This window comes from Octopus sinensis, linkage group LG11 (genome assembly GCF_006345805.1).
Source record: "Octopus sinensis linkage group LG11, ASM634580v1, whole genome shotgun sequence".
Taxonomy (NCBI): Eukaryota; Metazoa; Mollusca; class Cephalopoda; order Octopoda; family Octopodidae; genus Octopus; species Octopus sinensis.
In genome coordinates, this window is record NC_043007.1 from 57210860 (window position 1) to 57225859 (window position 15000).

The following is a 15000-nucleotide window of genomic DNA, read 5'->3' on the forward strand; positions in this document are numbered from 1 at the left end:
ATTAAATGGCACCAACAGAAGGAAGCTGCTAGAAATGATTAGGAAAGTAGATTATGTTATCAGTTGGATAGATAATAAAAATATAGGAGACACTAACCTATTGATCTATGCAGGAGGGGTGGTAGTTACCAGAAGATTAGATAACTCACTGGTAAAGATTTAAAAAGAGCAAATGTGGTAAAGGCGATTACAAAAAAGTGAAGACTTTGAGACAAGATCTGAGTAAAATAGGAGCCTGGAAACTGAACAAGTTAGGAAACACAAGATGCAAATCTTCCATTGAGAAAATATACTTAGTCAAAGAGAAAGGATTTGGGGCAATAATAGAAGAGTTGAAACAGCGTATCATAGCAGTAGCTGGCGAGCTCTCCAGATATCAGAAAAGAATAAATCAGTATCAACAGAATAGATTATTCGAGATAGACCAGAGGAGATTTTATAACCAATAGTGGGAAACAAAGTACTGAAGATGAGAAACCTAATGCAGACGAAGCTAGAAAGTTCTGGAGTAATATTTGGGATAAGCCAGTCAATCAGAATGGAGATGTAGTATGGTTAATGAATGTAAGGGAAGAAGTAGTGAGTGAGAAGCAGCCAGGTCTAAGACTAACTAGTGCATTAATGAGTAAAGTATTAGGAAAATGCCAAATTAGAAGAACCGAGGACCAGATTTAGTTCAAGGGTACTGGCTAAAGAACTTTAATAGTTTAAATGGGAAGCTGAATGAACAACTTCAAGATTGCCTTAGTGGGGAATGACTGGATGACTAGAAGGCGGACAATACTCATCATGAAAGATAAAAGCAAGGGCAATACAGCTAGCAACTATAGACCAATCACTTACTTACGATTAGTGTGGAAGTTAATAACAGGAATGTTTTCAGAAAGCATTTACGAGCCCCTTGACAACCAGAATTTATTACCAGAACAGAAATGCTGCAGGAAGAAGGCTAGAGGAATGCATGATTTATTATACTTTGACAAAGCAGTTCTAAATGAAGTAAAAGCTAGAAAGAAAAATTTAACCATAGCATGGATAGATTATAGGAAAGCCTATGACAGGATACCACACTCATGGATAAGGGAATGTTTAAATATATTCAGTATGGCTGACAACATAAAAAATTAATTAGCTGTAGCATGAAGAAATGGAAAGTAGATCCTTACTCAGATGACATACTTTTAGAGAATGTTAATATCGAAAGAGGAATTTTCCAGGGGAACTCATTGTCCCCTTTAATATTTTGTCTTATGTTTGATCTCATTTAACATAATATTAAGAAAGGCAAAGGCAGGGTACCAGTTCAGAAGTAGTAAAGGAAAAATTAACTATTTGCTTTATATGGATGATCTGAAGCTTTTTAATAAGAATGAAAGAGATTCCTTAATACAGACTGTAAGACTCTTCAGCAAAGATATAGGCATAGAATTTGACATAAATAAGTGTGAAATATTAGTCATGAGAAGGGGACCGGTAGTTAACAGCGAAGGCATCTAGCTATCGGATGGCCAGGCATTAAAATTAGTGAAAGGAGGAGTGAGTTATAAATATCTAGGAGTATTATAATCTGAAAAAGTACTAACTATAGAAATGAAAAAGAAAATTGAGAAGGATACCTCCGAAGGTTGAGGAATCTAATGAAGTCAAAGTTAAGTGGTCCGAATCTAGTGAAGGCTGTAAATACACGGGAAGAATCATTACTTAGATACTCAGCAGCTTTTGTAGATTGGAAAAAACTGAATTAGCAAAGCTAAACAGAAGAACTAGGAAGTAATTCAATATAAATGCAGGACTCCACACAAAGGCAGGAGTTGCAAGATTATACTTACCTATAAAGGAAGGCGGAAGAGAGATAATATCAGTAGAAGACTGCGTGGAGTTAGCTTGAGTAGATATAGACTCCTACGTAGATATAGACTCCTACGTAGGTAATAGTGAAGAAAGCTAGAGTCACAGCAAGACATAGAGAAACCAAAAAACCCAAGCGAGGTTAAAAGAACAGAAATTATCTGACTGGCATTGTAGATTTCCGAAGATAGTGGCAGCAAATAATAGTAGTGAGGCGTGGTTATGGTTTCAGAAGGGAAAGCTGAAGAGGGAGATAGAGAGTTTGTTAGTAGCAGCACAAGATCAAGCGTTAAGAACTAATTGGATAGAGCCAACAGAGAAAAAAACAATTAAATTTCCAATGTAGGTTATGTAAATCAAAGGAGAAAAGCGTTATTCATATAGTAAGTGAATGTAGCATGCTTGCATATAAAGAATACAAGAAAAGGGAAGACAACCTAAGGAGAGTAATCCGCTGGGAGTTCTTTAGAAAGCTAGGATTTGAACATACTGATAAATATTATGAGCATGAACCTAGTAAAGTACTAGGAAGTAAGAAATACAAGATGTTGTTGGCCTTTAACATTCAGACTGACAGTGTAATAGAAGTTAGAAGGCCTGATTTAGTAGTAGTAGATAAAGAGAATAGAAAATGCTAGATAATTGACTTTACAGTCCAAAATGATGAAAAATTCTATATGAGAGGTATAGAAAAATAGCGAAGTACCAGGACCTAGCCATTGACTTACATAGACTATGGGAAGTGCGGGTAAAATGTATCCCTGTAGTTATACGTGCATTGGGACCTATCCCTAAAGATTTGAACAGACCAATAGAGGAAATAGGCATAAAACCCAGTTTAGTACAGTTCCAGAAAACAGTGTTATTGGGGACAACTAGGATACTAAGGAGGGTTCTTGGCATCTATGGTTACTTGTTGTAGCCCGGTGTTAGGACTTTTTGTTTTTCAACAGTCTAATCTGTTGTGTGTATATGAAAACACTAATAATAATATAGAACGTGGGCATGCGAGAGAGAGAAGAGAGAGAGGGGGAAGGAAGGAGGGAGTATGTGTGAATGTGCGAGTGTTTCCATCTTGTATTCATATTAGTGTTTCCTCAATTGGTGCTTTGATACAGAACAGAAAAATCCTAATGACTTCCGCTCTTCATCACCGAACTTGCAACAGCTTCATAATATACACATCTCTCTAGCGGGCATTAACAAGTAAGTCGTATTCATATTGTTCTGTTATGAATAGGTAAATTATAACATACAGCTTGAGTAATTCTTTTCCAAGTTATTTTTTTCCGCGAAGGGCTGATAGCACATTTAAGAAAATTTGAAACAAATCAAATTAAAAGAATGCTGCTAAGAGGGAGATAACTTTTCAAAAGTCTCCAGATAACTTGTATTCGCTCTCAGGCAACTGATCTTAACAGCCATTTGAAAGCCGTTTCCGGGAGAGGCAGCAATAGCTTCCTGCATATAGTGACGTATGTATGCTTCAAAATAGTCATTTGTATTTTATGCCCATTCCGCAATGTTGATTGTGAAATTAGCTAATTGTGAAATTCTCAGGAATTCTGTTTCAGGCAGTTGTTCGTTACAGCTGCTTATCTATCTATCTATCTATCTATCTATCTATCTATCTATCTATCTATCTATCTATCTATCTATCTATCTATCTATCTATATCTATCTATCTATCTATCTATCTATCTATCTATCTATCTATCTATCTATCTATCTATCTATCTATCTATCTATCTGTCTGTCTATCTGTCTGTCTGTCTGTCTGTCTGCGTATATGTGTGTCTGTGTGTGTGTGTGTGTATATATATATATAAATATATGCATACATATTTATATATGCATGTTTGTGTGGGGGAGTGGGGTGTAGTATGAATAGAAGCTGAGGCAACATGGAAGCAAGAAAGAAATATGGCCGTGGTAAACGTCTCGATAGTCAATAATCAATTTAGTTTCAGTGATTATTCTATTGCACTACTTCTCTAGATTCATCAGTAACTGTAAATATCATAGAAGTAGTAAACACGGCAACCGTGGAGAATGGCGACGTACAGTAAAAGAGGGTATACAGAGGAGTGACAAAAAGAGAGAGTAGAAATGGAAAGAAAGGAAGCGACATAAACAAGAGACCATGGCACTACAATCAGCCAGGAACAGTCTTCGCTACATTTGCAGTACCTGCCAGAGGGAGTGTTTGTCCAGGATAGGACTACACAGCCACAGCAAGAAATGTAACAGGAAATAAAATATAACAGCCGGACTAGACCTAGAAAAAAAAAAAAAAAATGCGCAACTCCATTGTCTCCCGAGACAGAAAGGATGCCAAACAAACAAGTAAACATGACAAAAAAAGAAAAAAGAAAAATCTAAGGATTTCAAACGCAGAGAGCGACAGAACTGCATACTAGTTGAATAACTTAACAGCAATTTATAGCAAAAAAGAAAAAGAATGAAGAATAAAATGATGATTAATTACAGTCGTTTGGAGTATGGACTAGAATACAGGGAGATTAGAAGCTCATATTTTCGTATAACAGATGAAACAGTTTATACACACATATGCACTCAGATGTAAACAAACCAACACCGGTTGTCAAGGACAACACACACACATGCACACGCGCGCGGACGCATACATATGGTGGCTTATTGTACAGGTGTTGTTTTTCTGAAATAAGACAAAGAAATTCTGAATCTAACAGAGTCTAATGGAGAATAATTTCAACTGAAAATTCTTTCAACACTTGCACTTCATCTTTAAGCTTATTTAAACTTCTCTTTTATTATTAGATCAAAGTACCTACAAAATTGCTTCTTAACAATATCGGTTTCAAATTTTAGCAGAAGGTCAGTAATTTTAGAGAAGCGGATAAGTCGATTGCATCGACTCCAGTGTTCAACTGATACTTATTTTATCGACAACGAAAGGATAAAAAGCAGAGTCAATTTCAGCGGAATTCGAATTCAGAACGTAAACACGGGCGAAATGTCGCTAAGTACTTTTCCCAGCGCACTTACCGATTCTGCCAGCTCGTCACCTTAAATGAGAGTCGGCCTCGGGGGAATTTGAACCCAGAACATATAAAGCCACAGGAAAAGCTGCTAAACAATTTGTCCGTTAGGCTAACCATAGTTGATCGCCTTGGCGCAGCTTCTAAATAAATATCCCTGGCACAATTGAACTGATCATGCTCACAATACTAATCACCGGGGTCATCTACATGCCCGAATGACTAGGAAACTCTATTTAACACCTATAATTCGCATTTTTCATTCGAAACCCAGCATCCTGCATAAGTAATTGCAGAACTCACAACAAGATCATTACATATTTTATATTCATATACTCTATTCAATACAAATTAGCCCCAAATGCCTGCATGCCATGCAACCTTGGACTAATAAACCAACATGCTTTAATTACCATTAAAATCAAGACCACGATAACATAAACCAGGCACAGGCGTGGCTGTGTGGTAAGAAGTTTTCTTCCCAACCACATGGTTCCAGTGTGGAAGATTGCACAAGTGTCTTCTACGATAGCCTCAGGCCGACTAAAGCTCTGTGAGTGGATTTGGCAGACGGAAACAGCAAGAAGCCCGTCGTATATACATTGGAGTGACTGTGTTGTAAGAAGCTTGCTTCCCCACTACGCATGTGCAAGTCAGTGTAGTGTTTGGCACTGAAACTGTCAAGACGTGCTTTTAAAGCCGTCTTGAATTGAAGAATTTTAAAGCTCCGCTGTAAGGTAAGACTATTGTTTTTTGGGGTCCAGTGGGGGTTTGTTGTTTGCGGTAATAATTTTTTTTTTTTGTACAAGCAAGAAGTCCTCGCTGGATTCTACACTCTAGTCTGCCTGCAATGTAGTGAATATTTTTTCTCACTTAAATTGTGAGAATTTTTGTTTGGAGCGTATCGCGCTTCCAAGTTAGTGGTTCACGTTAAGTTAATATTTTTTCTCACTTAATTGTGAGAATTGTTGCTTGGGGGCGTATCGGGCTTCCTAAAAATTTGTTCACTTTTTGTGAATTTTAAAAATAATTGTGAGAATTGCTGTTTTGGGGGAGTGTCTTTGTCTCCGAAGATTGAACTACTTGTATACCAGTTTTTGTGGAGGTTATGTTCCAGTTGTGGCGTTCTGGGTTCCACCTTGACCGGGTGTCTGTCTATCTCTCCCTCTCCTCTTTCTCTTTTCTCTCTCTCTCGTTGCTCACACGTGACCATCGTCCATTTTTCTTTTCCTCACGTTACCATCTTTCTTTTCTTGCACGGACGTTCTAATGACTGGACGTCTCCTATCTCTCTTTTCTATCGTTTCTCTTTTCAAAGAAAATATTTCCCCCAGCGTTCCCTATTTCCCCCTCGTTCTGGTCTAACAAACCTCCATGTTTGTTTTCGTTCAGTTTCCTTGTATGTCTTCACTGTCCTGATTTTGTTCCAAACTTTGACCTTCCATAAATCCAAAATTTTATTTTGGTATTTATGGGAGCAACTGTCTTCGAAGACTCATTTTGAGGTTGATTGCTCGAAATGGGGGGTAGATAGGCAGCCGACAACTGATGAAGGGTCGTTTTTTGTATTCTTTGTATTATTCGACCTGTTTTCTATTTTCTCTCTCGTTGTTTGCGTATTTAACTCATTTGTTTTCGTATTTCATGTTGTTTACTGTTGGTGACGTCATGTACCCATATATGTATATATATATATATATATATATATATATATATTATTTATATTATAATATATATATATATATATATATATATATATATATATATATATATATATATATATGTATATGTATGTATGTGTGTGTATGTGTGTGTGTGAGTGGGTGTATGCATTTATCCCCACCACCGTTTGACAACCGGTGTTGCTGTGTTTACTTTCCCATCACTTAGCGGTCCGGCAAAAGAGACCACAGGAATAAGTACCAGATTTAAAAGAAAAAGGCACTAAGGTCAATTCGTTCAACTGACACTTCTTCGAGGCGGTGCCTCTGCATGGCCTCTGTCTAATGAGTGAATCATGTAAAAAATAAAAGATTAAGATTAAGTTTAACAGCTTAATAATAAGGCCAAGCTACAATTTATCTTCCATTATACATAGGCGCAGGAGAGGCTATGTGGTAAGTAGCTTGCTTACCAACCAGATGGTTCCGAGTTCAGTCCCACTGCGTGGCTCCTTGGGTAAGTGTCTTCTACTATAGCCTCGGGCCGACCGAAGCCTTTTGGATTTGGTAGACGGAAACTGAAACAAGTCCGTCATATATATGTATATTCCCCTCCCCATAAAACTACAACACACAAGCCTTGCACCTCAATAAGAAACTGTTTTTTTTTTCTCTGCCCTAAGGCATTTTTCTAACACGCCAGCTCTAAGCTTACTCGTCCTGTCGAAAGACGCCTGTCTGCGACGTCCTGTTTTTGTTATTATTGTTTTTACGTATTTTTTATTATTGTTTTTACGTATTTTTGTATTTTTGTATTCATATTCGTGTAACATCGTCCATTTTTCCGTCTTTGTTTTGTATACATTCGAGGCTTTCTTCCAAGGAATCTAATGCGCTTCGCTTAGATTTGCCTTGGAGATGGCCGGATTGGAGCAATCTGAAGATTAATCAGCCGAAATTGCGAGGTTGATCCGTTCTTGACTGAAGATTGAAGGCTTCGAACGTCCCGTCCGTGTTTTTTGTATCGTCTTCTAAATGTTTTGCGTTCTTGTCCCAGTTTGTATTTTTTTACATATATATATATGTATGTGTGTGTATATGTTGTGCATCTGTGTTTTTTCCCCCGCCAACATCGCTTGACAACCGATGCTGGTGTGTTTAAATCCCCCGTAACCTAGCCGTTCGGCAAAAGAGACCGATAGAATAAGTACTAGGCTTACAAAGAATAAGTCCTGGGGTCGATTTGATTCGACTAAAGGCGGTGCTCTAGCATGGTCACAGTCAAATGACTGAAACAAGTAAACGAATAAAAGAATACTGAGTTATTCTTGTTCGTTTATGCACATGTCTTATATATGTACATTCATGCATTTCTAATATCTCTTTGCATTTATGTATTCTAATTTTCCCCGTAACTTCGCAGTGTCTGCAATGTTTTCAATGAGAATATTTTTAATTTTCATCCTGATGTTTTCAATTCTATTACGCAAAATCTGTCAGTGCTATAACAAATCAACTGTCAACAACTTATTAAGAAACAACTCCCAGACTATTGTCGAATTATTGTTCGATAATTACTAAATGCTTTTTCTTTTCCCTCCCTTCACCCCCACTGCTTCTTAACCTATACCTAGGTAATTCTTAAACAACTGTTACACAAATATTTAAATATTTTGATTGCATATATTAATTTGTTGAATAATATCCATGTATTCCATTTTTATATGTTTTCTGCATGCCATTTGTATATTTATCTTTTACTTGTTTCAGTCATTAGACTGCGGTCGTCCGAGAGCACCGCCTTGAGGAATTTTCAGTTGAATAAATTGACTACGGTCTTTTAATATTTAAAGTCTGGTACTTATTCTATCGGTCTCACTTCTCGAAGCGTTCAGTTACAGGGCGCAAAAGTACCAACATCGATTGTCAAGCAGTGGTGGGGGACAAACATAGGTACAAAGACACGCGCACGCAAACACACACACCACACACACACACACACACACACACACACACACACACACACACTTACAACAAGCTATCTTCAATTTCTGTCAAACGAAACCACTCACAAGGCTATGGTCGACCAGAAAATATTGTTGGAGACACTTGCGCAAGGTACCATGCTTTGGGACTGAACCTGGAGTTATGTTGAGTTATGTATACGTTAATCAAACAACCAAGAAATGTTAAAAAAGATATATATTTCCATTTAGTTACAGTTCTCTATCGTTACCCATCTACCATTGTTTTCAATTTCGGATTTATTATTTCTATAACTTCCGCACACGCATAATTTTTCATTCCAAATTTCTCTATCCGGAACTTTGAATTCCTGCATTTTTACAGTTTTGTTATTTTGTATTTTTGGAAAACAAAAGTAAAAAAAAAAGAAAATATCGATCTGGCCTGGTATTCATCTGTATGTAGACGTATATAGGGAGAGTTTACAAAACAAACAAAAGACGAAGACAGGTGGTGTACAAAACAAACAGATGTATTTGTATAACGCTCAGGAATAGAAAAAGTATTTTACGTTTCGAGCCTACGCTCTTCTACAGAAAGGGACACAAAAAAAAAACAAGGAGAGAAACAAGGAGAGAAAAAGGAGAGAAAAAAGGAGAGAAACGTTTATACTCTGGCTTGATTTCGAAGCATCTGCATGTATGAGTAAGGCTACTGTTACGACGTATACATGAGTTTCCGAAAAAGCGTATAGATTTAACTGTATGCATAAGCAAAAGTGTGTGCATGCGTACGTGTGCGTGTGTGTGTGTGTGTGTGTGTGTGGTGTGTGTGTGTGTGTGGTGACTGAGTAGTTAGGGCGTTGCATTCATGATCGTAAGATTGTGGTCTCGACTCCTGAACGGAGCGATGTGTTCTGCTCTTGAGCAAAACACTTAACTTCTGGCAAAAGTGAGTAATCCTGCGACGGATTGATGTCCTGTCCATATAGGGAATATATATGCCACAGAATCCAGGAAACTGTCCCTTATGAGGCTATGGCTCGGGAAGGAACTTTGATCGTTATATGTATGTATGTATGTATGTATGTGTATGTATGTGTATGTATGTGTATGTATGTATGTATGTATGTATGTATATATATATATATATATATATATATTATATATATATATATATATATATATATATAGATATATATATATATATATATATATATATACATACATACATACGTACATACAAAATATGGAGGTTTAGTTTAAAGGTGATCTAAACGATTAAGTACATTAGTTAAGTGCCGTAACAGAATACTAGGGCTCCAAGGTTATAGCCGAAGCACTAGTTATGGAGCCATTGCAGATTACCGATATAGCGGGTGTATAATTGTTAAAGAAGTCAACAAACGTTAAGGCAAGGCAAACATCTCAAGTTATATACATTATTATTATTGGGAAAGAAATTCAAAATCTTACAGCTGTTTCTAGGATATCTCATAGTCTGGGATATTCCGTCAGGTCCTGCGAGTGAAACACTGTCTAAGAAGCTATTTAGGCAACCTTTACTGAAAATATATACATTGTATTATTCGCGATGGTCTAGATATTCCCAGTCGCTTACCAAAAATAGTGAGCTACAATAGAGTTATGCACTCAGAACTATAGAATCAGAGCGATTAAGTATTGACTTGGTACACACCAATTTGAATTGTCAGAACACAGCGAGAAAATTTCATCGTTGATGGAGTGAAATGAATATTACGAATCAATTTTACGCCGTGGTCGACTTTACTTTCCAATATCTCGGGATCGATAAAATAAGTACCCGTTGAGCACTGGAGTCGATACAATCGACACACTTCCTCCCCCGAAATTGCTGGCCTTGTGCCAAAATTTGAAACCAATATTACAAAATGATTTATTTTATATTTGATAGCTTAGGGTACCGACAACTATCAGGGACAGCGATAGAGACAAAAGTTGCCCCCATCTAGGCTATTGTAATGACTGGTTATAATGAGAAGAAAATGTATGAGAAAACATTGCAAATGTTTGGAAACACATTTTACATTTACTTAAAAAACAACAGGAAAAGATATCTAGAGCGGATATCTTATTAATTAGCAAAAAATATAATATTAAATTCATGAGAGATTTCAAATAGAACGAATTGCCATATTTAAATAATTTACTTGGAAAAATAAAAAGACATCTTCTATTAACCTAGGAATGTTTTTCCATCCAATCATTCTAAATAAGCAAGAGCGCACACCTCATGTGTCTGTCGTGTCAAGTTGTACTAATCAAAAGTTTGTAATGCAGTTGTTTGCTCTCTCATTGAATAATTTTGATCAACTAATAGTAATAACACCGTAATTTGCATAAGAATGACGTCATTATTGCGTTTTCCTTTAAAGCTGAATCAGCCACTTTTATTTTTATTTTTCGTTATTATTAGTCAACGTTGTCAGAGACGTAAGGTAAGTAGGTCTTTCATTTACCAACGATACTTCACCATTTAACCTTATTTTTTTATTATTTAAAAAAAAATGTTATATGGTCTTCGCAACAGCGAATATTTTACAGAGAATATTTAATAAGAGAACAAAGAATATTTAACAAAAAATCTCTAATCTAACCGCGTGCTTAAACCATTGTAGGTGGTGTTTCGTCATGGTTGATTCTATTCTTCGGTTGTTGTCTTCTAAGACAGAAATACTGATTATGTAGTCCTTCCATTTGTTGTTTATGATGGCGTGGAGTTTTGGTTAATGGAAATAGTCAAACCTTTTGATAAACGTCAGGGTGAGACAGAAAAGCATGCCACTCTTACAGTTTCAATGCATATGAGCTAGTGAATTAAGGAAGATGGTAACAGTTATGTCTTGTAGCTAATGGTCTACGGATTTTTGCTTTTTAATTACCATTATGGTTTGGACCGAAACATAGCGTGCGTTTACTGATAAATCATTTGTAAACTTGTAAAATGTGAGAGGCTAAAGCTGTACCGTGTACCATAATGTTATGATGATGCCAAACTGATCGACCACTATTTTATTCATTGAGATAAATGTTTATCTCTTATGGCTAGCGTCTAACCCTATAAATATAACTGATATCTGCACGCGTATGAATACGATTCGGCAGCATATTTAAGAAAGACTAGCGGCAGCCTACGCTTGGTTGTTATTCAAGTGAAAGACCACTGATTTGGAGCAATATATCTTGAAAGCAGTGTCGTCAAAGTATGGCTCTAAAAATGCACTTTACTCAACCGACCAACAGTTCCACCAATCAACGGTCAATGATTGGTACTTTTTCGATCGACTCTGAAAAGATGAAAATAGAGTTGACTTAGCAAGATTAGGACTCATAAAACAGGATGTTAGATAAAATATTAGGAGTCATTCAACTCAACGATCTAACAACTCTAAACATACGATTTACACACACCATAAACACACACGCGCGCATACACACACACAGACACAGATACTCACATGTATGTATCTATCATTTAATATACACAGTAAATTAGACACGGGCTACTATTAGTTTCATGCTGTGCAAATACACAATAAACAGGCAAATTTATGTTATGCCCTGTGCTTCCAACCAAGTCTTAAAGCACAAATGCACAACATGGATGATCTTATTTGAAAAAGCAAGAAAGGAATACAGGGTGTTGTCTTGTTTTCCATTTGTTTCTTTCGTTGTTCGCAAAAAAGTTCGTGTTCCATGTTTTCGTATTTCATGTTGTTTACGTTTTATGATGTCCTGTAACCATATATGCATATGTATATACATATATTTGTAACTATGTACATATATGTAATCATATATATATATATATATATATATATATATATATATATATATATATATATATATATATATATGCGACTAGCGGCATCGCATGACCAATATCTATCCATACTCGCAAAAATTATTCTTAGCGGTATACTTTTGCGAGTGTGGATAGATATTGGTCAATCGATGCCGCTAGTCGCAGGCATATTTTGAAATACTCGCAAATATATCTTATGGAATACTTCTGCTGATGAGAGCAATCTATAAATATTTTGATTTTATTTTAAGCTCGAAATCCTATCGGGTACGGAGTTAACCAACCTTGTCGATTCATTATTTTTCTTTTGTTTGCCTACAATACAATGTATTATTCTCGGAGATTTCAAGGTGGTAATTAGGGGCTTTAGCATCTATTTCTTGCAGTGCGTGGTGAGGTGTAAAGCCGATCCCTTGTTATAATTATGTAATTAGTGTGTGTGTGTGTGTGTGTGTGTGTGTGTGTGTGTGAAGGTACGTGGTTTAGTGGTTAGGGGCATTCGGCTAACGATCGTAAGGTTGTGAGTTCAATTCCCGGCGACGCGTTGTGTCCCTGAGCAAGACACTTTATTTCATGTTGCTCCAGTTCACTCAGCTGGCAAAAATGAATAGTACCTGTATTTCAAAGGGCCAGCCTTTTCGCTCTGTGTCACGCTGAATCTCCCTGAGAACTACGTTAAGGGTACACGTGTATACACTTAAAGTGGAATGCTCAACCACTTGCACGTTAATTTCAAGAGCAAGCTGTTCCGTTGATCGTATCAGCTGAGACCCTCGTCGTCATAACCGACGGAGTGCGGCTGTATATTATATATAGGCGCAGGTGTGGCTGAGTGGTAAGAAGCTTGCAGCTTGCTTCCTTATCATATAGTTCCGAGTTCAGTCCCACTGCGTGGTACTTTAGGCGTCTTCTACTATAGCCTTGGGCCGACCAAAGCCTTGTAAATGGATTTGGTAGACGGAAACTGAAAGAAGCCCGTCGTAAATATATATATATATATTTCTATGTTTATATATTATATATCTGTGTGTGTGTGTGTGTCTTCTTGTCTGTGTTTGTCTCCTATCACTGCTTGACAACTAGTGTTGGTGGGTTTACGTCCCTGTAACTTCGAGGTTGAGCGAAAGAGACCGATAGGCTTAACAATATGAGTTATGGGGTGATTGTTCGACCAAAATTCTTCTCGGTGGTGCTCCAGCATGGCCGCGTTCAAATGGCTGAAACAAGTAAAAGAATATATATTATATATATATATACACACACACACACACACACCACACACAACATATATATATATATATATATATATATAATATATATATATATATATATATATATATATATATATATATATATGTATATAATATATATATATATATATATTATATATATATATATATATGAAAAAACAAGTAAAAAATAGAAAATGCTAAAATAATTTTATAGTGAACATTTCAGTACCGGTTTCGGTCTTTTGAGACCTTTTCAACTGTAACGATTAAATAATTAAATTTAGAAAAATTAGAAGAAAAGTTTTTTTAAAAGAATATTTCTATAGTAGTGTTCAGATTTAAGTGGCATTCTGCCTTTCGCTGACTCCCTTGTTTGCACTTGTGTGTTCGAGGTAGTTGTGAGCTCTTGGTAGGATAGTAGAGAGAAGGCTGGTGAGGAAAGGGGGGTGGGAGAATCTGGGAGTGCCCTGATGGTCGTATTTTGAATGGTCAGTGGCGGCTGGCAGTCTCAGTTCAATTCAGGAGAATATTTATATTGACAGGCTTCTTTATAGAATTAGCGTAGGTGTTATACTAAAAAACATTAGTGACAAACTTAAGGGGTAGGGGGTGGAGAAGAAGAGAAGAAGAAGACGAAGAAGAAGAAGAAGAGAAGAAAGAAGGAGAAGAGAAGGAGAAGATGACGATGATGGTGATGGTGGTGATGATTATGACGACTGATGATGATGATAACGATGATGATGAAGAAGAAGAAGAAGAAGAAGGAGGAGAAGGAGAAATGGTGGTGATGATGGTGGCGATGATGATGATGCCGATGATGATGATAACGATGATGAAGAAGAAGAAGAAGGAAGAAGAAGAAGAAGAAAAAACAGAGAAGGGAGAATATGAATGGGTTGTAAATATAGCTATGAAGGGGTGATTAGTAATGGATTCTATGGAGTGTAGTATTTGTGGTGTATATATATTTTTTTCTTTATTCTAAAGTTGAGGTATATTAATTGTTTGTCGTAGACCCGTTAAGAAGTGCTGTTGTTTTGTATTAAGAGATTTTCTTTACTTATTCGTTGTCTCGAGGTTGTATCGTCCCTAAATTGGTAGAGGGGGGAAATTCTGAAGTTTGGTGTTTTTTGTTGGCGCAAGTATCTATGTGTTGGCTAAAAGCTATTTTTCTGTTTTGGGGAATTTTTATCTGGGATCTGTGCAGGGCCATTCGTTTACGCAAACCATTTTTGTTTGGCCTATGTACTGCTCTTGACACCCGGAGCAGGTTAGTGAGTATATTAGGTTCTCCGAAGCACATGTGAAGTTGCTTTTCACTGTAAAACGTTGTCCCTGTTTGAAGGAGAACTCAGAACCCTCGATTAGATAGTCGCATATCCCGCAATTGGGTCTTCCACATTTTTTTACTGTCGGCTTCTGTGT